The 25,437-nt window shown below is 41.5% G+C and overlaps 1 long non-coding RNA gene across 1 annotated transcript; it reads left to right on the top strand.

Moving 5' to 3' along the window:
- Window positions 1–14,248: 14,248 nt before the first annotated feature.
- On the top strand, window positions 14,249–25,437 carry LOC309847327. The gene is made up of 2 exons (XR_014302400.1): window positions 14,249–15,381; window positions 21,011–25,437. It is a non-coding gene; the product is annotated as an uncharacterized lncRNA (long non-coding RNA).

Raw genomic sequence — 25,437 nt, 5'->3', positions numbered from 1 at the left:
TTCAGTTTTGTCCATTTGTGGGGAGAAAACGACTGGGAGGGCATTGTATTACTTAGGATGTGGGAATATAAAGAACAGAGACTCACCAAGACTGCTCAAAAAACAAACGAACAAAAACAAAAACCAAGTTCCTTGCAAGGAAACACCTGCACCTATACATAAGCAAAGCTGGGAAACAGTAAGAGTGAGGATTATTCTGGAATCAAGGCAGGTCCAAAGGGCTCAGCCACAGGAGCCGAACCTCTGGAAGCTTTGCTCTGCAGTTGGGACTGGTCAGCTTCCTCACGCCCTCTTCTGTAGTTTCTCACCTTCTTACACCTTCTCCTTACATTTTCTGTTTCTCCACAATTCGGGCTTGCAAAGGACCCATCAGGGCCGCGCTGTTCCTCCTCGTGTGATTTTTGAAGCCAGGTCCCCTCTGCTAGCCACCAGTCTGTCTGCAGCTCCTGGTTCTAATACCCAGGAGAGGAGAGCTTTGGCCCACCCTGTCTGTGCCCAGCCCATGGAAACCAGCCTGCATCAGGCTACCTGGGCTCCTGGTCCCCGTACAAGGATCGAGCTAACGTGCATGACCTTGATTTCGTTCCTCAGCACTGTGGCCGGTGGGGCAACAATGGTGCAATCAGACAAGACACATGACACATTGAGTGGACTGAAAGGCGAATGATTGGGAGGGGTACCAGCCCGCATTGGTGACAGGACACCGTGGACAAGTTCTGTGCCCACTCACGTTGTCTGCCCCCCGCGTCCCGCAGAACGTGCAGTGACCTTGGGCAGCTCGCAGGTGTCTTCCACCGTGGCTAGTCTGGGCTTGCAGCACCCAGAGGAGAATCCCCTGCTAGGCCTATCTGCTCAGTTTCCCTGTTTTCTAGCAGGAAAGCTGAATTTCAGGATGAACTGTGAGTTGTTTTTTCAATCTGTTTTATGAGCCCTTAATCATCAGGGAAATCGAGCATTAAAAAGAAAAGTGCATGTTTATTTTTCTTTTTGTCGAGACCTTGAAAACAGAAGAGGGATGGGAGAAATGACAAAAAGCCACGGCGGTCAGGTGATACACATGCAGGAGACATGCTTCTTTGCCGAAGTGGGCACGCCTCGTTCTGCCCACTAGACTCCTATGCAGCCGCAGGGAAAAGCAGGGGGCTCTTCTGTCTGAATGTTGTCTCCAGAACTGCCCAACACCTGCACCTCTTGAATTTCATTCAAGATTCCTAATCAATAAGAGAATGTGTTCTTTGTGGCTGGCATCCTGCCACGAGCCCCAAGAATCACTTAAGAGTCTGTACTTCGGGCCCTTCTGGAAGGAGTTCTTTGTTTGAATCTCTGTACTTGCCTAAAAAGGTCCCTTGGAGGAAATCTGGTATGTCTATTCAGAACGACTCACAAAAGGGAGAGTGGTAAACACTCTGATTGACAAGGTTTGCTTTAATAAATTAACAATTACCTTAAAATGATTACACTCTTGTGTTTCCTCCTCCCCACCCTGGGGGTTCTGGGTCTGGCCAAATATACGAGTTCTCTGTGAAACTGGCAATAGCAGGGAAATTCCAAGTCAAGAATGTGACGGAGGCCCTGCAGGAGGGGCCGGCTGGGGCTGTAGAAAAGCCATGAAGAGGCAGTCATCTCATAGATTATAAATGAAGCAACAGATGTGATCTACTGCTCAGCATGTTTTATGGGACCACAGATACATTCTTCTTAAAGATCCTTCTCCTGGAATTTTAAAATGAAGGCGTGGTTTCTAGCTGGTGTTTTTGTTGGTTCTGATTAGTTTAAGGAAGTGGAACATAGCTGTTTAAATGCACGTGAGGGACTGAATTTATACTCCTGACCGCCTCTGTAAGGATAAAGAAGTAAATCCCATGATAGTAAAAGGCACGAACCACATGACTACCAGCCGTAAAATCTTACTGCTCAAATCTTGGATCCTATCTGGAAATAATTTATTAGAACTTGAGAGCTGAAAATACGTCATTATCCAAAACACGACTAGATCAACAGGTGGAGTCTATCAGTTATAATCAAGACTCCTTAGGTTAAGATTTTTATCAGAGACTCTAGGTATCTAGTTACTCATAGAGACTTATTATTATTTTTTTCTGCAAAGTGGACATTTTTAGGAAGAATATCTGTTCATGTCTTTTTAAAATTTAAATTTTATTTATTTATTTTTAAAGATTTTATTTATTTATTTGACAGAGAGAGAGAGAGATCACAAGTAGGCAGAGAGGCAGGCAGAGAGAGGTGGGGAGCAGGCTCCCTGCTGAGCAGAGAGCCCAATGCGGGGCTTGATCCCAGGACCCTGAGATCTTGACCCAAGCTGAAGGCAGTGGCTTAACCCACTGAGCCACCCAGGCACCCCTTAAAATTTAAATTTTATTTAAGGTAATACATCCACATGGCTCACAATTAAAAGGTGAAAACGGCATAAAGTGAAAGTCTCCTTCCTACCCTGTCCCTCCGCCTCTCATCTCCCCTCCCTGGAGGCAGCCAATGTTTTCATTTCTCTGGATATTCCTTCCTCAGGCACTTATTTGCATACAAGCTAATATGTACATAAATTTTTCTGTTTTACACAAACTGTAGAATATTATACATAATTCTACACTTTGCTATTGTCTGTTAACAAGGTATCTTACACAGTCCCCACTATTCTGCACCACTATTCCATTATAAGAACGGACCATCGCTCACTCACCTACCTCTGTTCAACACTTAGGTCCAAGACTTTGCATTACAATGTTGAGTGGATGCCTTTGTGAGTAGTATCTGTAGGACACATGGTTGGATAGATGCAGATCTGCCAGCTGTGCCCCTCTCCCGCAGAAAGATCGTGGAAAACCACATGACCCATGATTGGTTTCCTGCAACCTTTCAGTGTTAGGTGTTATACAATTCTTTGAACATTGCGGAACTCTTTGAACATTTTGTAGCCGAAAAATATTGACCATTGTCAATTTTGATACATCCAAACGGTATTTTCATGCTTTTATGTGTTCGTATTCTAATTTGCATCTCTCATTTTGAGAGAGGTTAAGAATCTTCCATAGTCTTTGGCATTTCCTTTTCTTTGAATAATCCATTTATATACTTCAATTATTTTATTATCAGGTTGTAATTCTTTTTCTTACAGATATAAAAAAAATATTTTCCAACGTATCAGGTCTTTTTCACTGTTTATAATTTTTTTTTAAATCCCCATATTCACATTTTGGTTTTGTAGTAAAATGCATCAGTCTTCTCTTTCTAGCTGTAAAACTTTAAAATTGTAATTAAAATGGTCTTTCCTACCCTAAGATTAAAAAATAATTCTCTTTTTAGGGGTAATTTTGTAGTTTAATTTTATTGTATTTAAATCTTTGATATGAAGTGTATTTCTGTATAAGGTATGAGGTATGATTTCAGTTTTATTCTTTCTCAGATGGCTAATACTGTGGGAGGAAAGTTTGTGTCCTTCCCAAAGTTTATGTGAAAGCCCTAACTAGTCTTCAGCATGATGGTATTGGAGGTGGGGCCTTTGGAAAGCAGTTGGGTTTAGGTAAGGTCTTGGGAGTACAGTTCCCATGATGAGATCAGTGTTCTTATAAAAGAAAGGAAGAGACAGAGATCTCATTCTCTGTGTGTACACACCAAAGAAAGATCATGTGAACATGGGTCATTGTGACCTGGAAGAAGGCGCTTGCCGAGAACTTGACCTTGCTGGCACCCTGATTTCAGACTTCCCAGCCTCTAGAACGATGAGAAATAAAAGTTTATTTTATTTTGTTTTTTTACGATTTTATTTATTTGTTTGAGATAGAGGGGGGCACAAGTGGGGAGAAGAGGGAGAGGGAGAAGCAGACTCCCTGCTGAGCAGGGAGCCCACTGTGGGTCTTGATCCCAGGACCCTGAGATTATGACCTGAGCTGAAGGCAGACACTTAACGACTGAGCCACCCAGGCACCCTGAGAAATAAATGCTTATTTTTTATGACAACCCATCTGTGGTATTTGTTATAACAAACTGAGCTAAGTTACCCAGTTGTTCCCACATTTATCTAATAACAATTTCACACTAGTATGTAACACCATCTTTATCTTATACTTTACATTTTGTGCATTTAGGACTATTTCAGGCAAACCCATACCATAGATATGTATGAGAATATGCTAGTACCACACTGTTTTAATTACTATACCATTTATAACATGTTGTAATATCCCTGACCTGATTTTAAGTGCATTTTATAAGCAATTTAGTATTGGTGTTTTTTGATGCAAGCAAAAGAAACAGATTTTTTTTTTTTAAGAGAGAGAGAGAGGGAGAGCATGTAACTGGGGGGCAGGAGGAGCAGAGGGGGAGGGAAAATCCTAAGCAGCTCCACTCCTAGTGTGCAGAGTACAATGCAGGGCTCCATCTCATGACTCTGAGATCATGACTTGAACTAAAATCAAGAGTTGGATGCTTAATCAACTGAGCCACCCAGGCACCCCCAACAGAAACATTCTTAAGCAAGGAAAAGCTTTTAACTGGAAGGTTGTTAGGGTAGATCTTAAAATCAAAGGAATCAATCTGGGAAGTGTAGGAAGTAGGTCAACTCCAGAGAATTCCATTGGTAGAGCTCCTCTCCAAGTGGTCCCATGAATGCAACTTAGGTTCTTGGTCACTATCTTCAAGTTCCAAATTCTTGAGCAAGAGATGGGGTGTCTTGCTGGGTCAACACAGAAGAGGCCACAGTGAAAAGGTCATGGTGAGAAGGAAGCTGTCCCAGTTAATGTGTCTATTACACATCTGAATTATTGATATCATGTTTCTAAGTCCTTTCTAAATATACATTTCTATATTGAAAAGTAAATGTTCAGATCAATGGTCCAAGATGGCAGAGGAGTAGGAGACCTAAATTTTGTCTGGTCCCAGGAATTCAGCTAGCTAGCTATCAAATGGTTCTGAACACCTACAAACTCAACAGGAGATCAAAGAAAAGAATAGCAGCAACTCTATGAACAGAAAAGTGGCCTGTCTCTGGAAGGTAGGACATGTGGAGAAGTGAATCCGAGGTGATATTTGGAAAGAGAGACTGTGGGGTGAGGGAACCTCCATCACCAGGCTACTGGCAAGTGATAGAGCAGAGGAGCACAAAATTGGAACTTTTAGAAGTCTGCTCCACTGAGGGACATCCTTCTGGTGGCTAAGCAGGGTTGGGGGCTGGGGGGGGGGGTGGAACCCTCACTGGGACAGTGTGGTCTCAGGACTCTCAGAGTCACAGGAAGACTGAGGGTGCCTGAGTGCAGTGGAGCTCCCAGATATTGGAGCAGGGAAGCCACTGCAAAGATGGAGCCCAGGAGTGGGCTCTCAGCTCAGGGTTGCCATAAACCAACATCTGTGCCATAGTCAGGCCATTGCTCTTCAAGCAAAGACTCAAAAAGTGGCAGATCTGGGGAGACTCCCCTTCCTTCCTAGGGAGGAGTAGTGTGGGAGCATACTGCAGGGATCTCCTGGGTTTGGAAACTCCAAACAGGGTCATATGTCAGTGATAAAAGTGCTTAGTCACAGGCCTGATGAGCTCGGAGTACGGCCGGAGATCAGGAAGATGGGAGGGATTGACTGCTTCTTTCCGAGGGCGCACTGAGGAGAGGGGCCTCAAGTTCTCAGCTCCTGTGGGGCAGAGATTGGGAGGCTGCCATCTTCATTCCTGCCCTCCAAAGCTATACAGAAAGCGTTCAGGGAACAAAAGCTCCCAAGAGCAAACCCAAGCAAATTACTTAGCCTGGCCCCTGGCAAGGGTGGTACAATTCCCTCTCGGGCAAAGACACTTGAGAATCACTGCAACAGACCCCTCCCCCAGAAGATCAGCAAGAACATTCAGCCAAGACAAAGTTTACTGGTCAATGAGAACTGCAAAATGCCAGCACTAGGGGAATACAGCACAGGACTCATGGCTTTTTTCCCATTTTTTTCTTTTTTGATTTTTTTTCCTTTGTTTTTCTATGTATATATAGAAAAATGGTATATAGAGAAAGAGAAAGAGTCTTTAAAATAATTTTGGGATGCAGTTTCTTCTAACAGACCAAAATACACCCAGAATCCAATGTATGGCTCTGTTCTATTCATCAGCTTGATCACTTCTTTTTTTTTTTTTTTCCTTTTCTCCCTGGTTTAAGGTCTCTTCTGATTTTTCTAAGTGTATATTTCTCTGGGGTCATTGTTATCCTTTTAGCATTTTGTTATCTCATTCATCTACTCTTCTCTGGACAAAAAAAGAAAACTCACCTTAAAAAAGAGAACAAAAGGCAGTACTGACTGCCAGAGACCTAATCAATATGGACATTAGTAAGATATCAGAATTAGAGTTCAGAATAAGGATTATAAAGATACCAGCTGGCTTTCTGGATAAATAAAATCTAACCAGTCAAAATCAAAATGGCTACTAATGAGCGGCAATAAAAAATGGAGGCTCTTACTGCTACGATAAATGGAGCAGAAGAGAGAACTAGTGACATACAAGACCAAATGATGGAGAACAAAAAAGCTGAGAAAAAGAGATAAACAGTGTATGTACTGGATCACAAGGGGGGAATTTGAGGTATAAGTGATACCATAAAGCGAAACCATATTAGAATAATCGGGATCCCCAAGAAGAAGAAAGAGAGAGGGGAAGAAGGTATATTGGAGCAAATTATAGTGAAGAACTTCTCTAATTTGGGGAAGGAAAGAGGCATCAAAATCCAGAAGGCAGAGAGAACCCCCCTCAAAATCCATTAAAAAAAAATCCATTAAAAATAGGTCAACACCCTGACATTTAATAGTAAAATTTACAAATCACAGGAACAAATAGAAAATACTGAAAGTAGCTTGGGACAAGAGGTCTGTTGACCTTCAAGGGTAGAAATATTAGATTGGCAGCAGACCAATCCATGGAGACCCAGCAGGCCAGAAAGGACTGGCATGATATATTCAGGGTGCTAAATGAGAAAATATGCAGCCAAGAATACTTTATCCAGCTGGGCTGTCAAAATAGAAGGAGTGATAAAAATCTTCTAGGACAAACAGAAACTAAAAGGATTTGCTATCACCACACCAGCCCTATGAGAAATAGTGAAAGGGGTCCTCTGAGTGAAGAGAGAGCCCCAAGTAACAGACCAGAAAGGAACAGAGACAAAACACAGTAACTATCAATTTACAAGCAATATGATGACACTAAATTCATATCTTTCAATAGTTACCCTGAATGTAAATGTGCTAAATGCCCCAATGAGAAGACACAGGGTATCAGATTGGAAAAAAAGCAAGACCCATAAATATGCTGTGTGCAAGAGACTCATTTTAGACCCAAAGACACCTCCAGATTTAAAGTGAGAATGTGGAAAACCATTTATCATGCTAGTGGATATCAAAAGAAAGTGGGGGTAGCAATCCTTATATCAGACAAATTAGATTTTAAACCTAAGACTATATGAGATGAGAAAGGATACTATATCATCTTAAAGGGTCTTTCAAATAAGAAGATCTAACAATTGTAAATATTTATGATCCTAACATGGGAGCAGCCAATTATATATGCCAATTAATAACAAAATCAAAGAAACACATTGACAATAATACAATTATTGCAGAGGGCTTTAACATCCCATTCACTGCAATGGACAGATCATCTAAGCAAAAGATCAACAGGAAATAAGGGCTTTGAATGACACACTGGACCAGATGGACTGCACAGATATATTCAGAACATTCTGTTCCAAAGCAACAGAACACACATTGTTCCGGAATACACATGGAACGTTCCCCGGAATACATCACATCCTGGGTCACAAATCATGTCTCAACTGGTACCAAAAGATTTGGATTATTCCCTGCATATTTTCAGACCACAATACTTATGAAAGAAATTGAGGAAAATAGAAGGAAATGGAAAAACATTCCATGCTCATGGATTAGAAGAAATATTGTTAAAACGTCTATGCTGCAGAGCAATCTATATATTCAATGCAAACCCTATCAGAATACCATCAACCTTTTTCATAGAAATGGAATAAATAATCCTAAACTTTGTATGGACCCAGAAAAGACCCCAAAGAGCCAGAGGAATGCTGAAAAAGAAAACCATAGCTGGTGGCATCACAATGCTAGTCTTCAAGCTCTATTCCAAAGCTGTAATTATCAAGAAAGTATGGTACTGGCACAAACCAGACACATGGATCAATGGAACAGAATAAAGAACTCAAAAGTAGATTTTTAAGTCTATGGTCAGCTAATCTTTGACAAAGCAGGAAAGAATATACAATGGAAAAAGAATCTCCTCAATAAATGGTGTTGAGAAAATTGGACAGCTACATGCAGAAGAATGAAACGGGACCATTTCCTCATACCACACACAAAAATAGATTCTAAATGGATGAAAGACCTAAATGTGAGACAGGAATCCATCAAAATCCTTGAGCAGAACATAGGCAACAATCTCTTCGATCTCAGCCGCAGCAACTTCGTGCTAGACACATCTCCAAAGACAAGGGAAACAAAGGCAAAATGAAGTATTGGGTCTTCATCAAGATAAAAAGCTTTTCACAGCAAAGGAAACAGTCAACAAAACCAAAAGACAACTGACAGAATAGGAGAAGATATTTGCAACTGACATCTCAGATAAAAGGCTAGTGTCTAAAATCTATAAAGTACTTATCAAGCTCAACACCCGAGGAACAAATAATCCAATCAAGAAATGGGCAGGGGCGCCTGGGTGGCTCAGTGGGTTAAGCCGCTGTCTTCGGCTCAGGTCATGATCTCAAGGTCCTGGGATCGAGGCCCGCATCGGGCTCTCTGCTCAGCGGGGAGCCTGCTTCTCTCTCTCTCTCTGCCTGCCTCTCCATCTACTTGTGATTTCTGACTGTCAAATAAATAAATAAAATCTTTAAAAAAAAAAAAAAAGAAATGGGCAGAAGGGGTGCCTGGGTGGCTCACTGGGTTAAGCCGCTGCCTTCAGCTCAGGTCATGATTTCAGGGTCCTGGGATTGAGTCCCGCATTGGGCTTTCTGCTCAGCAGGGAGCCTGCTTCCCTCTCTCTCTTTCTCTGCCTGCCTCTCTGTCCATTTGTGATCGCTCTCTGTCAAATAAATAAATAAAATCTTTAAAAAAAAAAGAAAAAGAATGGGCAGAAGACATTAACAGACATTTCTGCAAAGAAGACATCCAAATGGCCAATACACACCTGAAAAAGTGCTCCACATCACTTGGCATCAGGGAAACACAACTCAAAACCACCTCACACCAGTCAGAATGGCTAAAATTAACAAGTCAGGAAACGACAGATGTTGGCGAGGATGCAGAGAAAGGAGAACCCTCCTACCCTGTTGGTGGGAATGCAAGTTGGTGCAACCACTCTGGAAAACAGTATGGAGGTTCCTTAAAAAGTTGAAAATAGAGCTACCCTACGACCTAGCAATTGTACTACTGGCTTTTTACCCTAACGGTAAAATGAAACAAAGTGAGAACAGAGAAGGAGACAAACCATAAGAGATTGTTAATCTTAGGAAACAAACTGAAGGTTGCTGGGGGCAGGGATGGGGTGGCTGGGTGATGGACACTGGGGAGGGTATGTGATGTAATAAGCATTGGGTATTACATAAGACTAATGAATCACAGATCTCTACCTCTGAAACCAATAATACGTTATATGTTAATTTTAAAAATTCCCCTTGAAATCCCCAATGGTAATAGGTTTCTATAGAAACACCTCAAAGTTGTGGCCACTAGTTAGGCAAAATGATTGGAGATACCCCAAATTCTGTGTAGTATTATTCTAAAAGAGTTATAGGATTCTTGGAATACAAAAAGATGCAAGATACCATCAGGTTCAACGTTCTTGAGAGTTACTCCAAAAGACATTTCCATACTTGAAGATTTCACTAAAGAGTACTTACAGAAAAAGACAGAAACTGGGGAACCTGGGTGGCTCAGTGAGTTAAGCCTCTGCCTTTGGCTTGGGTCATGATCTCAGGGTCCTGGGATCGAGCCCCACATTGGGCTCTCTGCTCAGCGGGGAGCTTGCTTCCCCATCTCTCTCTGCCTGCCTCTCTGCCTGCATCTCTGCAGGCAGATCTCTGTCAAATAAATAAATAAAATCTTGAAAAAAAAATGACAGAAACTTATAAAACCAAATATATGTATAGTCCAACTCAGTCATTGACTCAGGTGGGAAGCACAGACTTCTCTGAGAAGTAGGAAGACATAGGTAATGTATGTAATTTGGACCAGAGGGATTTTGCATATAGGGCTATTTGATAAGAACATTTCCCCAACCTGGATATTTCCATCCTGGGTAAGAAATCATTTAGTGGACCTCTGGGCCTTTCTCTGCTCCTGTCTTCATTTTGCCTTTGGGCAGAAGAATAACTTGACTGGCAAATTTGGCGAGAAAACTGAGCATGCTCATCTCCTTGATAGTGAGTTGTCTATACAGAGCATATATTTTGTCCTCATCCTTCAGGGGCAGGCCCCCTTGAGGACATGGTTCTTAAGACATCTTTGGCTAAATCTTGGCTCCAGTCTTGTCCTCTAATCTGGCCTCTGTCATCTGTCAGGTTCTCTGGCATCTATTTTACTGAGGTCATAAGAAACCTCAGTTAGCTGTCTTGTGTAATAGGAACCTGTTTTTCAGCCTTGAAATGATTTAGTGGATCTAGGATATGAAAATTAAAACCATAAGATCAGTGTTTTTATGTTAAGAATTGGCATATCTAACTGAATGTTGGAAAGGATTTTGTTTATTAGAGCGCAGCCTCATAAATCCAATCTAAAGTGTACACCTGAGAAATGGATTTAGCCTTAATTTTCAGTTGACATCTTCCTAAGTTTGTGTGTAGAATTGGAACTCTCAATAGGTTCACTTTATTATAAGTTTACTTTAATTGTTGTCTAAGGACTCAGCAAACATTGAAGGAGAGCCTTGAAAACTTAAAATGCATACCTACATTGTTAAACTCTTAGGAAATAATATTTACTATTTTTTAAAACTTATGGAAGAATAATTTTGTAAACCAAATAAATCAAACATTCATTTTTAAAATGCACAGTAATTTCTAATTCTTCTTTTCTGCACCAAAAATTGCCCTCAAAGATACCAAATACTGTATCAACAACATACGTGATCTTCTTGCTAGGTTGCTCAAGAAGTCCCCTAGTCTCCAAGTCTCCTAGAGTGCCAACAGTCTAGAAAAACCCTGAGCCACACAGCAAAGATGCATTTGCAACACCTGCATATGACCCACTCAAAACCTGGACACCGGCTTGAAGAGCAGCAATTCACAGTGCCTGGTTACTTCCTGACTAGGGTAATAACTCAGGTTAAGATGCTGCTGAGAAATTCCCTGGGGTTAAATGCTAAGCCTGAGAACTTCGTTAGTGGGCCAGTAAAAGGGCTGAAGGGTAGGCACAAAGGGAAAAGTGTCCCAGGATGATGAAACGCCATTTACAAGGGACCCGAAAGCCATTCAGTAGGATTGTGAAATTGATGAGGGACAGAAGCAGGAAAATGTTTACCCTCCACCTGAAAGGCTGACCTAAGGTGCATACCGTATTGATAAGCATCAAATATGTTCCCATTGCTTCAAATATGTGTCTCTTTAAGGGTCTCATGACTGCCTGTATATCTCACCTATAGTTAATATCAAACTGCATGTTAAGCACCAGAGGAATCTTGCAAAAGTAGTTTCACGAGTGGAATGTAAAGGAAATTCAAAGAAACTTTTGTAATCTGACATTCCCTGCATGCCCCCTTTCGATTACTAAGTATATAAACCACAAGCCTCACACAGCAAAAATCACAGCTCTTTCTGTCCATGAGTCCTGTTCCTGTGCTACTTAGCTAAACTTACTTAGTTGCACCAAAAAGGTCTCAAGAATCTTTTGTTAACTGCTGCCCTCGACGACCCTGCATCATTCTGGGGAGGGGGCAGTACAGAGACAGCGACAAAAAGAATCCAAGAGCTTCCGTACACCTTGGTAAGTCTTTACTCTCACCCCTCCCCCCACCCCCGTCTTTGGCTCTTATTTGTTCTTTTTCAGAGATGTCCTGAATGGTATGACCCTTCAGAATGTGCCTTGTCTGAGTGCTCAGTTGAAACCCTCCTGTGTGTGGCTATACTACAGAGAAGACAGACGCCTGCCACCCGGCTGAACACTAGTACTTTGGTCATCACAATGGCCTGTTTTACCTGTTCTTTGAATACCTGTATTCTTCTCGGACACTGGACAGTCATATGGGTCATTAGAACGGCTGTGAATCCTAAGACTCCTAAAGTTTCCTTCTCAATAACTTGGTGAGAGCTCCTGATGAGCATAAAACCCAAGATAAAGAGGACCACATGCTTCTAGAAAGGGACAGGCTGGAGCTGTTACCCAGTTGGGGCATTTACCCAACAGGAGACTGCTCCCTTGGGACTAGATCATGGAAAAAGCTCATGAGAAAGTCGCCTGTATTAAATAGGCGTCCCATACTTTTGTTTCTTCATGTCTCTCCTTTTTCTTACCCATGGATGGGCTACTTGGTGTTTTGGGTTGTGCTTTTAGATTAAAGGTACTTTTAGCTTAGATAGAGGACGCTCAGTACAGTATAAAAAGCTGCCCCTTCTCAAAGAAGGCCAGGACGGCCACCTCATCCATTAGTACTTCATCTAGAGGCTTATAAAGGATATTATACTCGGTCACCAAATATATTGACTCCCTCAAAATCCCAAGAGGCAGTCTTCATCTTGGTGGCATTTCAGTCCATCTACTGGCACCTACTGTAGCTGAGAGGGGGAAGCAAAGGGAGGTTAGGGTGTCAGAGCACTCAGGAAGAAGGACGCCTCTTGCCGCTCTGAACCCCAAGAACCTTCAGCAATATTCCTGATGGGACACTATTCGGAAGCCAAGGAGGATTCTGGTAATGGACTCTTGGTTACTATATTTTCCTCATTTTCTTGGATTTAACTATGGGATCAGCTTCCTCAGCCCCAAAGGATTCCCTCTTGGGCTGTCTCCTAACACAACGGAGTCAGTGTGGATTTTTTTAAAAAGTGCCAAACCCTACTTCCTGCCCTAGATAATAAACATTCCACCCCCTAGTGAACAACTGTCAATAAAAGATAGAACTCCATTCCCCAGGATGGGCGGCTCTCTCTTTAGCCTGACTGCTCTCAGATCTCTAAAAGAGTGTACTTTTCGCTTTAATCAACTTTCCCACTTCTGTTACTCATCCGCTTTGCTGCATGTCTGTCCTTGAATTCCTTCTCATGACAAGACCAAGAACCTTTGGCCACTCTTTTGGGTCCGGCTGGGTCAAGGCCCCAGTCCCTGGGGTCTCCCCAGTTAACCTGGCAACATCTTGGGGAGACCACGAAGGGATAAGGTAATAGTAGTTGGAATGACCTCTTCATCCGTGAGTTTCCCCCCAACTCTCTCCTTCCTTGTGCTGGAGAGTTGCTTACTCACGTCCCCTCTGTTCTACTCTCTCTTTCCGATCTACCTGGGAAAAGGCCTGAAAAGGAAACAAAAATCACTGGTTCAGCAGATTAAATGCAATCTCAGTGCAGGGGAGACTCTGTCTCCCAAGGAAACTCGTGTTGACTGACAGGAACGATGGGCAGGGGTTCCTCTTTCTTCTGTCTGGGCTTTTATCTGCCTCTAGCCTTGCTGGTGGCTCCTCACCTCTTTGCTTCCACCTCCTTCTCCTCCTGTTTCTGCACCAGCTTGGCTGGGGCTGACAGAACCTGGTCCTGCACCATCCTCCCTGCCTCTGACGCCATTGGCTCCTGCTCTTCCTCTCCTCATTGTCAAGGAGAGAAGAGCACCCCAAGCTGTTGGGCCACCTCCTTTTGAGGTCCACACTGGAGGATCTCCCAACTCAATGTGAAGGGGCCCAAGGGTTCCTTTGGACTTGAACCACCCCTTCAAATTTTCCCACAGGTGCCTCAAGTAACATTGATGGTGGGGAACACACTAATTGACTTTCAGTGGGTGCAAAGGCAATATATTCTGTATTAAAGCTAATTCTAGTTTGTTAGTTTAAGATAGACATGTCTTCAGAGTTACCTTTTACCTGGGTTTACTAAAGGTCAAATAAGTTCATGCTATCTTTGCTGCAATTTGTCAACAAAAGGTGCCTTCAAATGATGGTGAATTTTGTCTGTCTTTTAAGAGTTTTTATGGTCATTGTTAGGAATGAGCAGGTTAAGTAAATAAAAAGTTTTATAGGTAAAACTTTTAAAAAACTTTCAAAATTTTTGGTAGCCTGAAACTTGGAAGTTTTGTCAAGTCAAATGATAAACTGGATTGAATTCATTAGCTATCTAAGTCTTCCAAATAAGAGAAAGATTAGTCATACAGGTTTGCACTTTTGGCTTCTTATTGTGGAGAAACTGAGGTGGTACTTGAGTCTGTTGGTAAACAGGCTTTATGCTTCACTGAAAGACTGTACTATGGGAAATGATATGTTTTTAGAAATTATGAAATGTGTTAATAAATTTGCCAATCAAAACTATTCTGGTGTAACAGACAGTCCAAAATTTTTTTTTTTTCTGGGCGCCTGGGTGGCTCAGTGGATTAAAGCCTCTGCCTTCGGCTCGGGTCATGATCCCAGGGTCCTGGGATCAAGCCCCACATCGGGCTCTCTGCTCAGCAGCGAGCCTGCTTCTCCCTTCTCACTCTGCCTGCCTCTCTGCCTACTTGTGATCTCTCTCTGTCAAATAAATAAATAAAAATTTAAAAAAAAATTTTTTTTCTTAAAAATTTTAGTCGTTTGACAGAGAGAGACAATGAGATAGGGGACACAAGCAGGGGGTAATGGGAGAGAGAAAAGCAGGCTTCCCACCAAGCAGAACTCGATCCCAGGACCCTGGGATCAGGTCCTGAGCCAAAGACAGACGCTTGACTGAGCCACCCGGGCATCCCAGTTCACAATTGTTTACTGATGTAAATAACAAAGGCAAAAGGAAATGTAAAATTAGATTTCCTTCTTAACTTCCTCTTAACTTGCATGCCACTGACGAATACTGGAGACAATGGAGTATGACAGTCTTCCAGGAACTCCCAACTGTCTTGTGTTAATGCTTTGCTTGACGATAGCTAGGCCTTCAGGAACCTATAAGTCTTCTTTAACATGTGAAAAGCCTTTCAGGATCTTCCCATTGTCTTTACCTCCCCCATCTCCGAAGTATATAATCAGTTGCTCCTCACAATCCCAGTGCAGCCCTTTCTACTCACAGGTCCTGTCCCGGAGCTATAACAAAAAACACCTGTTTGCACCAAAAACGTCTCGGGAATTCTTTCTTGGCTGTTGGCTCTGAAGCTCAACATTTCCACATCATTTTGGCATCACAGCGTGAGGCCTGAGAGTTCTCATCTGGACTGTGAAGCCTTGGTGTGAATTTGGTGAGTAATTCCTCTTCTCTTCCTTTATTTTCATTCCAGGGGCTTTTCCAGGAGTATGGTCTCACTGAAACACTTCATGTCAATTGCTCAGACTGCAGTCCACTAGCCTCTGGCTACTCTATGGGGGAGGAACAGAGGCCTTTTGGCTGGAAGTTAGTACCATGGCTGGAATGGTAATAAGCCCAGAGACTTGATGCCCTCTCTTTTTTCCTGTCCTTATGCAAAGTTGTCTGTTTGGGGCATGGAACAACCACCTAAGTCACCGGGACGACAGCTGGTCCTAGGACACCTGTGTGAGGTTTCCTCCGAGTTGGTCTAATATGATCCTCTCCACACTCCTAGTCTAGCCACTTCTGGCCACAAAAACTCCACCTGGTGCCAGCCAAAACCAGTACCCGAATGAATTAAAATCCAACTGGGGATTGTAAGGGCCTATTTAGCCAGAGTGATTCCATCGATTCCATCTGGTGAAACAGTGATTTTGTTGTTTATGCAATAAAACTTAAACTAACCCTGCCCCCCCACCCCCCAGGGAACTTACTTAAAAGCAAGTCCCGGAAACCAGTCCCAGATAACAAAGCCCAAATACAAGGGTGGGTCAGGCCAGGTGGAGGCATTCAGTCAGTGGGGGCGCATACTGTCTCCCTAGCTACCAAGGAGTATGGGCCCTGCCCTTTGGGCACCTTTTGGGCACCAATTCTAGCCAAGGTGATAGGCTAGGTCAAATATCTACTATAGGGTAGACTGTAATTCAATCGGTCACTTAAGTGTGAGCTAGCAGGACTATGCAGCTTTCTCTGTGTGTTACAATCTCATTGGCCACCTGTGCGTGGCCAGGCCCAAAGCCACATGGCCTTCGCCCTTAAAAGCTAGTCTGTAAGGCAGGGAAGGGTCACCTCTTTGTAAGAGACAGCCCTTGGCCAGTCAGTTTGATTCTCGATGTTTGGCGCGAAATAAGGCTTTGCTTGACCTTCGCTTTGTATCAGTCTCAAGTTCCTTTGGTCACGGACCCATTATTGGAGGACCTAATCGGGATCGCTTCCTAGAGAAGTCGGCTATAAGAACTGCGTATGTTGGAATGTCGCTTAAACCATTATGGATTTCTGTCTTTCCTGTTTTCCATCAATGTGCCCTACTGACTGCTTAAATTACAAAATTGGGTAGTTTTCCCTTGTGAAACTTAGCTGATGGTTTTAGTAGGTTAAAAATGCAGCGTTCTTCATGGCCTTCGGGGCACAGCCTTCCCAGAAAGGCAAGGCAAGATATGACACAATATCTCAGTACATTCACCAGCACCCATTTGTAGCTTAGGATGCAATGGGGAAGGGTGGTGGTGGGGACCGCTGGCATCCCTCCTGCAGGGCCTTTACAGTGGGACTGTGGTCAACAGTGATTTCGTCTGAGGGACTCCTCCGGTCCCTTTTGATGCCTGGAACTTCTGACATATGCTGTGTGCGATGCCAACTGGGAGTCTAGGGAGGATTTTTGGTAAAGCACTGTCTCTCTACTTCAGTTCCCAAGGACTCTTCCTTGGAATGCCTTTTAACTCACTGGAAACAATTCAGATTTTAATATTTGAGAAAGGACTGATCTCCTGTATAGGTTAGATCTCTTCTGTAGGAAACTGGTCCATTTGCCCAGGTTGCTAATCTCCCTCTTGACATACTGGGTGATAAATTATCTAAATAGGCCTCCTCCAAGTAAATCCAGGTCCCCCGAGAACCCCTTTCTCTGCTCTCTTGGCTTTTATCCACCTCCAGCCTTCCTAGAGGCATCTCGCCTTTTCTGCCTTCCCCTCCCTTTCCTCCTGGTTCTGCTCCACCTTGGGAGCAGCCTACAGAACTGGCTCCTTTACCATCTGGATGCCTCCAGCATCACAGACTCCTCTTCCTCTCCTCACTGTCAAGGAGTCCAGAGTGCCCCACTGTGCTTACACCAGGCACTTGAGATTTCCCCAGCAGTATCCCGGGCAAAAATTGACAATGGGGAAACACACGGACTGACTTTCTCAGTGAATTCGGATGGACCATAATTCAGTATTTAAACTAATTGAAGTTTGTTGGTTTAATTAAAATAGACATGTCTTTAGAGTTATCAGCCTTAAATTTGAAACTTCGGTTCCACCAGGGATTCCTGAAGGTCAAAGTATCTCGTGTTATCACTTTTGCACTCTTAGCAAAAAGATGACTTAAAACGATGCTGGATTTTGTATGTCTCAAAGTTTTCATGGGTAATTGTTAAGACAGCTTTCAAAGTCTTTGGTAACCTGAAACTTCAAAGTTTTGCTCAGATGATCAATTGGTATTCAAATTGTTGGACATCTAGGTCGTTCCCAAATAGGATAAAGTGCTGAAGCATTGATTACTGAACATAGGTTTGCACTTTCGGTTTCTTATTGCAGAAACTAAGAATATTTGGGTCTGTTGAAAACATGCTTTGTGCTTATAGATTCATAAGTTCTAAGAAGTCTGGTTTAACGGTTCACAATTGGCTACTACTTAGTTTTCACTAGAGACTAGGGTTTCTAAGAGTTAAAATTCTGCTACATGTAATTAAGACTGATGGAAATAAAGGAAGCAACTCTGAATGAAAAAGTTGTAGGTTTATGAAGGGAAACCTTTGGACAGGAATTTTATATGTGATCAGGATTAAGGCTGAAATGAATGGATTTTAAAAGTACCCCAGTATAAGATTGAAATTCTGCTTTTCTCTCTGCTAAAAATTTTTTTCTTAAATTGTTGGTCTGCCCTTAATAAGAAAATATGAACAAAGTTTTTTATTCTTTTTTGTTTGCCCAGAAAACCAAAGTTTATATGCTTTGTCTTTATCAGGTCTTTGATTACTTAAATCTCACTATTTAAGGAGTTAAATTTTGCTAATAACTGCATAACCCTACATATTTGCCTTTGGAATCTCTTATTACCACCTTGGTTAAATAAATAATTAAGTATTAAATTTTATAATTATCTGAAATCCTATTTAGGCATGTGCTTTATAATTTTCTGAGGTTTTTAAGCAAATTTTTCCAGCTTTACATTGTAAATGTAAATACAATTTGACCAGTTAGGCTTGTTTATTTGGTATGTTAAGTTACTCTAGAAGACCTGTCAAACGAATAATAGTGAAACTTAGGTTGTATTGCTTGGGTAAATGCTATAACTGTTCAATTATATACATACAGATATATACAAAATTCCTGAAATTTTAATATGTTTTGGCAATAAGGTTTTCGCTTAATGCTAATGACCAAATTTCCTTGCCAGCTACATTGCAACCTTTCATCAGATCTTTAACCGTGCCCATTTTCGAGTCTTTTGTCTTTTATATTTATTCTCTTCCAAAACATGTTTCATCTTCAGTGAGATTCATGAATAGGGCTTTTTGACAAATACAGGTTTTTTGATATCTTTAAAATCATAAAACTAAAATTGGTAAAAATTTCCAGAACTAACTAAAAGTTGCATTCAAACTAAAGAATTAGTAACTTAGGACTAAATAAATTAAGGAAGAGGACCATGGTCTTTGTGACTCTTGTTTGAAACACTGCTGGTTCTCTAATGTTTGCTCTTCCAGATTAAGGGTATTTTAAGATATCTCATGACTGACAGAAATGTGATAAAATATTCATTTGTGAACAAATTGAAGACTTTACCTTTTCTTTTTTATTTTTTTAAAGATTTTATTTATTTGACAGACAGAGATCACAAGTAGGCAGAGAGGCACACAGAGGGTGGTGGGGCAGTAGGCTCCTCGCTGAGCAGAGTCTGATGTGGGGCTCGATCCCAGGACCCCGGGGTCATGACCCGAGCTGAAGGCAGAGGCTTTAACCCACTGAGCCACGCAGGTGCCCCTACCTTTTCTCTTTACCTGAACCCTGTGAAATTCAGAAACTCTCATTGAGTGTACGGTCTTTCATAGCAATCATAGTTATTGGCACAAGTTCAATAAGACTCTGTTCTACTTGTAACAGGACACCATTGTAAGTATGGGTATTTTACCAAGGATTTGACTGGAATGTCATATTTGAGAGACATGCATAGACTCAGATATGACCACACAGCTTCAAGGAACTAAGGTTGAGGGGCACTTGGGTGGCTTAGTCATTGGGCATCTGCCTTCAGCTTGGGTCCTGATTGCAGGACCCTAGGATAGAGCCCCCATGTTGGGCTCCCTGCTCCGCGGGAAGCCTGCTTCTACCTCTCCCACCCCCCCTGCTTGTGTTCCCTCTCTTGCTGTCTCTCTGTCAAATAAATATATATATATTTTTTTAAAAAAAGGAACCAAGGCTGACTTTATGAAACATGAAGCCAATAAAGCCCCTTAGAAATTTCAGCCTGGTAACTTGCTTATAGAGTTCCTGGCAGCCTTACCAGGTAAGTGAAGAATGTCACTTCCTGGCACGTGCAGGAACCTTAAGCTATTTTAGGAACCTTGAGAAGAGGAATTCACCCAAATCTACAGGTATTGCAGGCATGTCTGATGGCAAACACTTGGCTTGGCTTCTGGCCTAAAGAAGCCACTAAAAGTTCAATCGAGATTCCTTAAAAAAAGTTCTAGCAAAACTACCCTGGGGCAAATAATACATTATATGTTAATTTAAAAAAAAAAGTTTCTAGCAAAGCAAATTTTAAAAGATCTGTATGATCAATCACTGTTCTTGCTGAGCTTATGTAAATAATTAGGCCTAGTTTGTTAAGATTGGACTTGTTTTGCAACTGAATTAGTTTTGATTTGGCTATCTCTGGAAATGAAGGTAATTAGAGAGAAATAACGTTTCTTTTTTTTTTTTTTAAGATTTTTATTTATTTATTTGAAAGAGAAAACATGAGCAGCGAGGAAGGGCAAAGGGAGAGGGAGAAGCAAGCTCCCCACTGAGCAGGGAGCACAATGTGGGATGCAATCCCAGGACCCTGGGATCATGATCTGAGCCATAGGCAGATGCTTAGCCGACTAAGGCACCCAGGCACCCTGAGAAATTATGTTTCAAAAACACATTTTTGTAGAATGAAATGTTAACTAGGCTAGATCCTGAGTTCTTCTGGTTTCCTCAAATATCTGGCTATGGCTCTCTAAGGTTTCCAATCTTCTTCCACTTTCTTGACTTAAAGTCATTAGAAACTAAAAATGCCCTTTTCCCTAAAATCTTAAAAACTGATGCTGGACAACTTGAGATAAACTTCAGAGAAATAGCACATGTATAGACAATCTTTTTGCTTCTTATTCTGTGAGGATAATAACGAGACCTTTGGGCATTCCATACAACTGGAAAATGAGATGTATTCCCCTAACAACTGTATATGAAAAGCCTTTTCTCACTGTAGACCTATCAATAGATAAAGAGTGTAGTGCTTTATTAAATTATTCACTCGAGTCTGGTGTGATTCATGAGTTACTTAACAAGTATACTGATCATGTGCTCCCAACATCTGATAACTATAAATGTCCGCCCCATGTAAGTGCTGGAGAAATGGTTTATTTAAACGACTGGAAGTCAAATACAGCAGGATACTTAAGTCCAAAATGCAAAGGTCCATATTGGGTCATATTATGTACTCCTAACTGCAGTAAAATTAGAGGGGCACTCTTTTGGGCTCATATATCTAGAATAAAACCTGTAACTCCTTCACAGGAAACCCATGAGCAAATTAATGTGCGTTCTAATTCCTGTGAACCTGTAGAAGATCTCAAACTCCTCTTCAAACAACAATGAAGGTTGTATATTTTCTTTTTGTTTTCTATTCATCTATCTTAGCTCATAATTCCTTTCCACAATGGGCACAACATTACGCTAAACTACAAAATCGAACAACTTGTGGAGTTCTGTCAAGTACATCTAGGTTACCCTGGTGGGTTTCCCCTATACGAGGCACCGATTGGCACTCACTGTATAATTACATTTCAGAAATAATACATAATGATATCCTGTTTCGTGACCAGTCTATCACTAATCAGAATGTTTTTTCCTGGCCCATGGTCAATAGGACATGCCATTTACCAGGGCATAACCGGACCTTTTCATATCCTCAAACTATTAAAATATTAACTGAATTTACAAACCCACAAATTGATGCCCACCAACGAGTGCCTAAATTACAAACCCCTACTTATCGCTATACTGAGGATGGCATGTATCAGATTTGGGATGCATATTTATGGCTCACAGCCACTACTGCACAGCTCATTCAAAAGGCAGTTTTATGCTGGGAACAAAGAAATCATACATATGATACCTGGGAAAATAGCACACGCCATTTAGGATGGCTATCATTAGAAGTATGTTCTCAAAACATTGTACTCCAGGCTACTGACTGGTTTGCTACTGATTGGAGAAGGCGACCTGGAATCAGATGGCTAGCTCCAAACGGAACCCACTGGTTATGTGGGACTAATCTATGGCCTTGGCTTCCTCCAGGATGGATAGGTCGTTGTACCTTAGGTTTTGCCTGGATTCACGGTTGCATTCCCTCAACTATCAGTACTCCAGCCAATCTTCCCAATTTAAAATAAAGATGGACATGATCTATTTTTCATTGGTATGATCGTTTGGGATCCATTTTTCCTCCACACCTGTAGTATTAGAAAGTAATTTGGCATAAGGAGGTCCCTAATAAATACCCAAATTAGCACTTTAGATGATCTCTCTTTTCTTCAGTGATGGGTTAAGCTCCTGGACTGGATAAAGATTTTGGTCAACTATCAAAGGTCTTTTATTCAGGCTTCTCTTTCTCATAATAATAACAACTTTATTTTATTATCTTTTCCAATGTCTCCCTGCCTGGTGCTGAGACTCCTTCATTGCCAAAACTTCAAGCCAACAAATGGTCCTTCTTACTCAAGGAGATTAATATATGTTGCCCACCTTGGATTGCCTGACTCTGCCTTTGGTAACTCTTTCTCTATATATATATATATAGATATTTATCCCCAACTGACCAATGTTCACCCGTAAGTAGGGACATCTCTACACCCCTATTCAGCAGGAAGAAGTTACAGAAGCTGAGACCTTCTGCCCTCAACAGCCTTAAAGATTTAAGGGTCAGAACTGTTCAGTGGGGAATGATGTAGAGAACAAAGGCAAAAGGAAATGTAGATAAAATTCGATTTCCTGCTAACCTGCAGCCCACTGACAAATATTTGAGATTGGCAGAGTAGGACATTCCTCCAGGAACTCCCAACTGTTTTAATGTTACTACCTTGCCAGGAGGAAAAGCAACCTTAACATACAGCAGCTAGGCCTCCAGGATCCTGTACATTTTCTCAGCTTTTTGGAAACTTCCCATTGTCCTTACCTCTCCCATCTACAAAGTATATAATCAGTTGCTCCTCACAATCCCAGTGCAGCCCTTTCTGACCACACGCCCTGTCTTGTGCTATAATAAAAAACACCTGTTTGCACCAAAAACGTCTCAAGAAGTCTTTCTTGGCTATTGGCTCTGAACCATTTCCACATCAGTTACTACTTAATTTTCACTGGAGACTAAAGTTTCTTAAGTTAAAATCCTGCTACATTGTAATTAAGACTGATGGAAATGATAAGGAAAGAAAGTCTGTATGTAGCAAAGTAGGAAATGTTAAGGAGGGTATAAGAAATGATAATAGATTTCATTGAGGGGGGAAATAAAGTAACTGGGCCCTAACACCAGACTGGCTGTTTAGAGAGAAAAGGCTTAGGACAAAAATCTGAAAAAGAGAGTTGCCTATAAGGTTTGTGAAGGGAAATCTTTGGAAAAAATTTTATATGTGGTCAGGAGTAAAACTGAAAGAGGTGGATTTTAAAAGTATACTGGCATAAGATTGAAATTCTGCTTTTCTGTTGAAAAGACAGCTTTTTTGGGGGGGGAGATTATTGGTCTGCTCTTGATAAGAAATCGTAAACAAACAAACAAACAACAACAAAAGAAATTGTAAACAAAGTTTTTTCTTATCTGCCCAGAAAACCAAAGATTCCATGTTTTGTCTTTATCAGGTCTTTGATTACTTAAGAAAGTTAAAATTTCTCAATATTGAAGGAGCTAAGTTTTGTGAACAACTGTAAAACCTTCTGTAGAATCTCTTACTGCCAGCACGCTTAATTAAATATTGAGTTTTTTAATACCAATCTGTGATCCTATATAGGCATGTGCTTTGAAACTTTCCAAGATTTGAATTCTAAATGAAGTCTTTTCAACTAACTAGGCTTGTTTACTTTGTATGTTAAGTTACTTGGGAAGCATTGCCCAACAAATGATGATAAATCTGAGGTTACGTTGTTTGGATAATGCTATAATTGTTCTAGAACCTACATGAAATTTCTAGTTTTAAATATCTTCTGGTATAAGGTCATCATTTGACATTCAAATTATTAAAATGCTATGTGTCACAGAAATAAGTGGATTTCCTTGTTAATTGCATTATCACAAACTTTCATCAGATCTTTAACCATGTCCAAATTTTAGTATTTTATCATTTATGGTTATCATTCTGATGCTCTTCCAGAATGAGTTTTGTCTTCAAGGAGATTTATGAAAAGGGCTTTTCATATCCTTAAGATCATAAAATTAAAGTGGATAAGAATTTCCAGAACTAATGGGAAAGCTGCATTGAAGCATAATAAGAATTAGTAACATGGGACTGAATGAATTGAGGAAGATTATCATTTTTTTATGACTCTTGTTTGGAATATTATTTGTTCTCTAATATTTGCTTTTCTAGATTTAAGGACATTTTTTTCTCTTAAGATATCTATAACTACAAAACTATGATAACATATTCCTTTGGGAACCAAACTGAAACATTTAACTTTTCTCCTTACCTGAACCCTTTGAAATTCAGAAACTCTCAGTGGGTGTTTTTTCTTTCATAGTAATATAATCATTTGCATAAGTTCAATGAAACTCTGTTCTCCTTATGACAGGACACCATTGGAAACACTGGTTACATTACCAAAGCTTTAACTAGCATGTCATATTTGAGAGAGACAGGCACAGATTCATGACCAGACAGCCTTAAGAAACTCAGATTGACTTTATGGAGCCAATAGAGCCCTTTGGAAATATCACCTGCTTACAGAGTTCTGAGCAGCCTTACCTGGTGAATAAAGAAGGTCACTTCCTGGCAGGTGCAGGAACTTCAGGATATTTTGAAGACCTTGAGAAGAGGGAAATTCACCCAAATATATAGGTATTTCAGGCAAAGTCTGATGGCAAGTATTTAGTTTGGCTCTGGCCTCAAGAGGCTATTAAAAGGTCAACCTAGAGATTCCTTATAAAAACTTCTAGGAAACAAAACAAAACAAAACAAGCAAACAGGAGAGTCCAAGATGGCAGAGGAATAAGAGACCTTAATTTCTTCTGGTCCAATGAATTCAGCTAGATAGCTATCAAATGGTTCGGAACACTTACAAACTCAAAAGGAGATCTAAGAAAAGAACAGCAGCAACTCTATGAACAGAAAAGTAACCACTTCCTGGAACATAAGACACGTGGAGAAGTTAATCCGAGGCGATACATGGTAAGATAGGGCCGGGGGGAGGGGGAGGAGCCTCTGTCAGGCGGCTACTGGCAAGTGATGGAACAGTGGATCATAAAATTGGAACTTTTAGAAGTCTGCTCCACTAAGGGACATCCTTCTGGTGGCTAAGCAGGGTTGGACCCTTGCTGGGACAGTGTGGTCTCAGGACCCTCAGGGTCACAGGAAGACCTGGGGTGTCTGAGTGTGGCAAAGAACCCACGTATCAGAGCAGGGAAGCTGCTGCAAAGATGGAGCCTAGCAGTGGGCTCTCAGCTCAGGGTTGCCATAAACCGTGATCTGCGGCACAGTCAGGCCATTGCTCTTAAAGCAGGGCCCCAAAAGCAGCAGAACTGGGGAGACTCTCCTTCCTCCCTCAAGAAGAGTAGCCTGGGAACATGCAACAGGAATTGCTGGTTTTGGAGACTCCAAACGGGGCTGTGTGCTAGAGATAGAAACGCTCCATCACAGGCTGGGTGTGTAAAGAGTGCAGCCGGAGACCAGGGAGGCAGGGGGGATTGACTGCTTTTCTCTGAGGGTGCACTGAGGAGTGGAGCCCGGAGCTCTCAG

This window comes from Mustela nivalis (genome assembly GCF_964662115.1).
Source record: "Mustela nivalis genome assembly, chromosome: 14".
Lineage (NCBI taxonomy): Eukaryota > Metazoa > Chordata > Mammalia > Carnivora > Mustelidae > Mustela > Mustela nivalis.
This window is presented reverse-complemented; position numbering and strand designations above follow the sequence as displayed.